The 7,632-nt window shown below is 50.6% G+C and overlaps 1 non-coding gene across 1 annotated transcript; it reads right to left on the bottom strand.

Moving 5' to 3' along the window:
* Positions 1-5,298: 5,298 nt before the first annotated feature.
* LOC146854333 (signal recognition particle RNA) lies at positions 5,299-5,598 on the bottom strand. Its single transcript, XR_014981762.1, has one exon.
* Between the last annotated feature and the right edge of the window lie 2,034 nt (positions 5,599-7,632).

Here is a 7,632-nt window from a genome sequence, read left to right as displayed (position 1 = left end):
ACTGCAGAGCCCGACCAGAGCCTTGACTTCCAGACTTCTCCGACCCTCATCCACATCTGCAGCAGAGCTGAGATCCGTGGAGGCGACGAGCGACGTGGGACCGGCTACCTGGGAAAAGTGGCTAGTAACTTACAGCGCAGCTTCTGAGGTACCCTCGAAGTTGTGCACCGGGGATTGAGAAGCCCCAACCCCAAGCACCATCTGCACCGAAGACCAGCCCCCCACACTCCACGAGTCCTGCGTGGGGCCCTTCAGCATTTTCCTGCTTGCCGCGTCTGTCCGGTTGCTTGCCCGCTGGCTAGTGGCCTCTGTGACGACGCACCCTGAAATCTTCTGCGCTGGTTTGGCTCCTCCAGACAGGCTCCCGCTTCTCTGCAAAGAAGAAGCACCCCAGACCTCCCTGGTCTGCACCAGAAGCAAGTCCTTCGTTCTTCGTGGGTTCCGCTTGCCAAGGCTTGGTGAGTCCTAGTCCAACTTCGACGCCGCCGACAGCAAGAGCCTTCGTGGGACAGCTCGCCTCCTGGTCCTGGTCATCCTCGACGCTTCCTGGTCCTCCTGGCTGCAGCGACAAGCTTCACCTTCACCTGCAACTCTTCACGACATCGCCTGGTTCCTTCCTGGTTCCACGTGGTCACTGGCTAGTGACCTTGACTCTGTCCCTTCTGCTTGCAGGTTTCTTCTCTTCTTGATCCCAGCCTTGGGATCCACCGGACACTCTTCACTGACTGCCTGTCAGCATCTTTCTTCAGGCATCCATAGGAGTCGACGACGAAAACGACGCATCTTCACCCCTATGCACCCGCAGCCTGTGAACTAGGTAACTTGGGTACTCCGGTGCTCATCAGGATAGTGACTATCCTAGTGTCTAGTTTTCAAGTCTCAACTTCCTAGCTACTCCGGAAGTGTCCTAAATCTACCGTTTTCTAAACTGTACTATTGCTATTGACTTTTACGCATTACGCGTGAGTGTTTCCACTCTGCACACGAATCCCGTGGGCCTCCCACTTCCTAACTAACGCTAGTGTAGTGTAGCCCCAGCGATTCCCTAGGCCTAGGCCTATTCTAGTTCCGTGACAGTGGTTCTTATACCACTTACTTAGTATATGGTTTGCGTGGCCCCTAGGGCCTAACTGTATTACTTACCTGTGTGACTTACTGTATGCATTAATAAGACTGTGTTGTACTTACCTCTAATCTCATAAAGAGTGCTGAGGGTTTGCTTAGAATAAATACACTTTATTTTATATATATATCTGTTGTGGTGTCCTTTCATTTGGTATTCAAGGGATTATATATGGTATCACAGCTGGCTTCACATGCCATTCAGAGTTTAGCCTAAGACTGCTCTTGTCCATGCTACCACTAGGATAGCTGGTCTATAAGGTTGACTTTACAACCAATCACCATAAGGGTATTTGGACTGCTATAAGGTGTACACTATAACTAGTGACATCATACATCAGGCCAACTTCTCACAGTGTGTGTAAGGGTACAGGGCCTCTAAGGGTGGCACAATGAGTGCTGCAGCCCTTAGAGGCCTTCCCTAGTCAGAAGGCCCTGGGTACCCAGGGTACCATTTACCAGGGGCTGACATGTGTCCAGGGTGTGCCAATTTGTGTTTTGTGTTTTTAGGGAAGGAACATAAGCCCTGGGCACCTGATTGGCAGGAGTCCAGGGCACACTCAGTCAATCAATCAATCATAGGCATTTATAAAGCGCACTACTCACCCGGAGGGTCTCAAGGCGCTAGGGGGGGGGGGGGGGTCCGCTACTGCTCGAACAACCAGGTCTTGAGCTTCTTCCTGAAGGAGAGGTGGTCTTGGGTCAGGCGTAGGTCGGTCGGGAGGGCGTTCCAAGTCTTGGCGGCCAGGTGGGAGAAGGATCTTCCTCCTGTTGTCGCTCTGTGGATGCGGGGGACGGCTGCAAGGGCGTGACTGGTCGAGCGGAGGTGGCGTTTGGGAGCGTAGAAGTTGAGGCGGCTGTTGAGGTAGGTCGGGCCTTGGTTGTGTAGGGCTTTGTGTGCGTGGGTGAGGAGCCGGAAGGTGATTCTTTTGTTGATCGGGAGCCAGTGCAGGTCTCTCAGGTGTCTGGAGATGTGAGTTCGTCTGGGGACGTCGAGGATGAGTCTCGCCGAGGCGTTCTGGATCCGCTGGAGTCTCTTCTGGAGCTTGGCGGTGGTACCGGCGTAGAGGGCGTTGCCGTAGTCCAATCGACTGGTGACGAGGGCCTGGGTGACCGTCTTCCTGGTCTCGGTGGGGATCCACCGGAAGATCTTACGTAGCATGCGCAGGATGTTGAAACAGGACGAGGAGACGGCGTTGACTTGTCTGGTCATGGAGAGGGAGGAGTCCAGGATGAAGCCCAGGTTGCGTGCGTGGTCTGTCGGTTTGGGTGCGTTGCCCAGGGCGGGGGGCCACCAGGAGTCGTCCCAGGCGGAGGGTGAGGAGCCCAGGATGAGGACTTCCGTCTTGTCTGTGTTCAGTTTCAGGCGGCTGGTCGTCATCCACTCGGCCACGTTTTTCATCCCCTCGTGTAGGTTGGCTCTGGCGGTGGCGGGGTCGTTGGTCAGGGAGAGGATCAGCTGGGTGTCATCGGCGTAGGAGATGATGTTCAGGTTGTGTTGGCGTGCGATGGCCGTGAAGGGGCTCATATAGACATTGAAGAGGGTGGGGCTGAGCGAGGAGCCCTGAGGGACGCCGCAGATGACTTCCGTGGCTTCTGATCTGAACGGGGGCAGGCGGACTCTCTGTGTCCTTCTGGTGAGGAAGGAGATGATCCAATCCAGTGCCTCCTGGATTCCGACGTTGTTGAGGCGCTGCACTAGGGTGCGGTGGCAGACAGTGTCGAATGCCATGGAGAGGTCTAGGAGGATGAGGGCCGCTGTTTCTCCGTTGTCCAGCAGGGTTCGGATGTCGTCGGTGGCAGCGATGAGGGCGGCCTCGGTGCTGTGGTTGGCCCGGAAGCCTGACTGGGAAGGGTCGAGGGAACCGGTCGTCTCGAGGAAGACTGCCAGTTGCTTGTTGATGGTCTTCTCGATGACTTTGGCTGGAAACGGGAGGAGCGAGATGGGGCGGTAGTTCTTGAGTTCGGTGGGGTCCGCCGTTGGTTTCTTTAGTAGAGCGTTGAGTTCGGCGTGCTTCCAGCTCTCAGGGAAGGTGGCGGTGTCGAGGGAGGTGTTGATGATGTCCCGCAGGTGGGGTGCGATGACAGCGTCGGCCTTGTTGAAGATGTGGTGAGGGCAGGGGTCGGTTGGGGATCCGGAGTGGACGGAGTTCATCGTGCTGATGGTGTCTTCGAGGTTGATCGGTGTCCAGGCGTTGAGGGTGGTGGTGGGGGGCGTTGGTTTGGTCGTGGGGAGCGTTGGTTGTGTTCTGAAGCTGTTGTGTATGTCAGCGATCTTGTTGTGGAAGTAGGAGGCGAGGGAGTTGCAGAGGTCTTGCGATGGGGTGATGTCGTTGGTTCCGGCGTTGGGGTTGGAGAGCTCTCTGACGATGTTGAAGAGTTCCTTGCTGTTGTGTGCGTTGTTGTCCAGCCGGTCCTTGAATGCTGTTTTCTTGGTGGCGTGGATCAGTTGATGGTGCATTCGGGTGGCGAGCTTGAGGGTAGTCATGTTGTCCGGCGTTGGGTCTCTTCTCCAGGCTTTCTCGAGGGCTCGGCAGTTCTTCTTGGAGCTCTTGAGTTCGTCGGTGAACCACGGGGCCTTCTTGCTTCCGGGTCTGCTGGGCGGGGTCCTCAGAGGGGCGAGCTCATCCGCGCAGGTGGAGATCCATTTCGTGAGGTTGTCGGCGGCTTGGCTGGGGTTCGGTGAGCTGGCGGGAGGGTGCTGGCTCAGGGATGCGGCGAGTTGTTCGGCTGTGATCTTGTTCCAGCTTCTTCGTGCAGCCTGTTGCTGGTGGTGGTGGTCCGTGGTTCTTTTGAAGGTGAAGTGGATGCAGCTGTGGTCCGTCCAGTGGAGTCCAGTGGCGTGGCTGAAGGAGATGTCTTTGCTGGATGAGAAGACGGCGTCGAGTGTGTGTCCGGCGAGGTGGGTGGGGGTGGTCACCAGCTGCTTGAGTCCGAGGGTGGCGAGGTTGTCAAGCAGGGTGGTGGTGTTGCTGTCGTTGATGTTCTCCAGGTGGAAGTTGATGTCCCCGAGGAGGATGTAGTCAGCAGAGGGGAGGGCGTGCGGGCTGATGAAGTCGGCGATGTCTTCGCTGAATTGAGTGCGTGGTCCCGGGGGTCGGTAGATCAGGGTGCCTCTGAGGGTGGTCTTGGGGTCGGTGTGGATCTGGAAGTGCAGGTGTTCGGCGGTTGTCAGGGTGTTGTCGGCGTTGGTCGAGATACGGATGGTGTCCCTGTGGATGATGGCGATGCCTCCTCCAGTCTGGTTGTCGCGGTCTCTCCGGATGATCTTGTAGCCCTCTGGGATGGCGATGGCGATGTCGGGCGCCGAGGAGTCGTTCATCCAGGTTTCCGTGAGGAAGGCAACGTCAGGAGCTGTGGTGTCGAGGAGGTTCCAGAGTTGAACGGCGTGTCTGTGGACGGAGCGGGTGTTGAGCAGGATGCACTTGAGGTGGTTGCTGCTGGTGTTCGGCTTGGCGGGTGCTGGTGTGGGGCGGGTCCGGATGCAGGTGAACTTGCAGCAACTTGCAGCATTCAGCAATTCAGCAAAACGTGGGGGCATACCATGCAAGAACGATGGCACTTTCTCACATGAAGCGCCTGTCAACCTTCTCCTTATGCTGAGATTTTTAAACAACATCAACATTTAAAAGTATTACACCGGTAAGAGTTAGCTGGAGTAAGGCCAGAGGCTCCAACGTTTGGGAGTTGCACAGCCCTCAGTCTTTTCATGTTTCGCTCAAAGAGTGAAGGGCCCTGTAATTTCTCCTTCTCATTCACATATGAAAAGAATGAGGGCAAATCAAAAAATGAATTAGAGCTGGACGTAGAAATGCAGCAGAAGGGCCAGCAAGCGCATTTCTAAGTTGCTCTATGAAGGATGCTTTTGTACTTGACAGATCAGTTTAATCCTACAGGTGCTCTAAAAGGAAGAATGCATTTGAGTCATCCTTGCTGAAAATCACACAGCCATTTATTCTAGGTTGCACTGAGTTTTCAGTCCTCTCCGCCTGCTAGCTTGTTGTTGCAATATGTCTCAATTCTGGAGAATTGTCTGCTATGCTGAAATGCGTGGCCCAGTTCAAATGTTCATCATATTTCCTGGAAAAATATCAAAAGGAAAACAAAGATTTGGTTTTGGGAAAATAATTTATTACACCTTGTAAAAATCAAAACTTTCACATTTGAGTCAAAAAAGAGAGGCTAGGTCTCACTATTTTGCTCAGGCTGTTTTACACGTACTGCTCACAGGTGCTGTCCTGCTACCAATTGGCACGGAAGCTTTGGCCTGCTCTGTTTCTAGCCTGGGTCGGTGCACCTCTCGTTACACAACCTGAAATTCTAGAGCTCCCTCAAGAACACCATATTGCTGCCCAATGCACCATGGACACCTGATCAACACAGCTGAGTGCAGCCCAGAACCCCTGAGCTCAAGCAATCCACAAGCCTCTGCCTCCCAAGTAACTAGGACAACAGGCACACGCCACCTTGCCCGGCAAACACTGCAGCTGTCCTAATGATGAAATGCATTCCATAAGTAAGGATAATGATAAAGTAAGGTGGAATGAATTGATGGTTTACCAACCATGTTTCAAGAAAATCAATTTCACTATCCTTCAAAGAAAGGAAAAAAATGTCTTATCAAGAAGCAGTGTGAATATGGGAAGGGCCTTTAAAAAAGATGTGGAGTTTCCTAAAGTAAAAAAGAGGGTTGAACTGATTGAAGGGAGAGAGGAAGTAGGGTCGGAAAGATTGTGACGGGGAAGTGAATACAACATAAATACTAGTATTTAGAGAGTGAGAGACAGGTAGAGGGACAGAAGGGAAAGGAGAGTGAAAGTGAGAGAGAAGAGCCAGGTTAGGGCTGAGTTTCTCTTTATCTGCCAGTGACTCCCTGTAGAAGCTTGCCGGCACAATTTAGGCTGTCCTGTAGGCATCCCTTGTTATGCCGAGCCAGCCAATATTGAGAAAAATAGCATGGGTCACAATGATGGAACTCGTCTGCAACATCGGAAGTTTTAAAGTGGAATGGAGTGGGAGGGCTAGAAGAGTTACCATAAAGAATGAATACGCATCATTCTGTTCTCTAGCCTCAACAGCTGCAAGAGAGGAACTCCTGCTGGCCAAGAAGACCAATGTCAGTTCAGCTTGAACAGGTGAAAGCATGCCTGATTCTGCAAAGGTAGGAGATTACACTTTTGCGTCAGAGGTGGTCACGGGCTATTGCACATTAGGAAACCGTTTATTGAGGTGCAGTTGGATTACTCTATCTTCTACCACCTCAAAATCAGCTGCTCATGCAGTGTTCTATACCGATGAGCTATTTTGGTCCTCCCTGCCCCTTCCAGCTAGTGGGTCCCCTGACTAGGGAAAGTGATTCGAACAGATTTGCATATCTTTTCATAGGAGACTTCTTGACTTATTTTATACTGTGCCAAATCAAGGTAGATTGAGTAATGATCTTGACAGACCTATATTGGAGAACTGCAGTGTGAGAAAGTGGCTCTGTATATACTGTTCCCAAATAGATACAGGGTGTACAGAGTCCACAGTCCCCAGAGGTTTGGCAGAGGCTAAAGTTAGATATAACCTTACTCTCTAAAGTGGTAGCTTGGTCGAGCAGTAAGGCAGTATCAGAGGACAGTGTAAAGCATTTGTTGCACACACTCAGTCAGCAAATGGTCTCACACACTCAATAACTGAACTCTAGGCCAATGGTTTATCTACAAAAAATATATGCTTGTTTTATTTTAGAACCAACAATAGGTATTAAAATATACTTTCTCAGAATGAGATGCTTTATATAAATACTTTTGCAATATGCAATTGACTTTTGTAGAAAGTTACAAGTGGTTGCAATAGGCAACACAATTTTAAACACAATAATGCATTGAGCTCAATGGAAGTTTCAAGTTATTTGCAACAGATTACTTTTAGGATTACTTTTGGAGTTCCAGGACTGGATCCTAGATTCAGTCCTGGGTCAGTACTTGGAATCAAGTGATAAAAGTCGACTTAATTACTGTGATGATTTTTAGACAATATTTTGCTATTTTAAAAGTTCATAGAAAATATTTCATAGAAAACAGTCAATGATTCCCTATGGCAGAAAATTCAAGTTGCAGGTATAGTATGTTCTTGTTACTTTTGTAATCCAGTACTGGGTGCCTAGACTCAGTACTGGGACCTTTATCCAAAACAGGTAAGTAATTACGGTTTCAGAAATTATACGATTTTGAAAGAATATTCAAAGTTTGCAGAAATTGACACTTAGAAGAAATTTCACAGAAAAACAGTAAATGATTTCCTATGGGAGAAAATTGGGTTACTGGTAAGTAAAGTTGTAAGTATTTTTCAGAGTCAGTGCTGGGCACCAAGATCCAGCACTGGCAGCTCACCTAATAGCAGGTGAGTATTTTCGTTTTCGTTACTCGGCTGATTTTTGGTGAATATTTTAAGTTTTGAAAAGTCCACACTTAGAAGAAATTTCAGGAAAAACCAGTCAATGTTACCCTATGGAGAAGATTGAGT

Source organism: Triturus cristatus, chromosome 4_1 (genome assembly GCF_964204655.1).
Source record: "Triturus cristatus chromosome 4_1, aTriCri1.1, whole genome shotgun sequence".
NCBI classification, from domain to species: Eukaryota; Metazoa; Chordata; class Amphibia; order Caudata; family Salamandridae; genus Triturus; species Triturus cristatus.
Note: the sequence above shows the minus strand (reverse complement) of the source record. Positions and strands in the feature narration are given on the sequence as shown.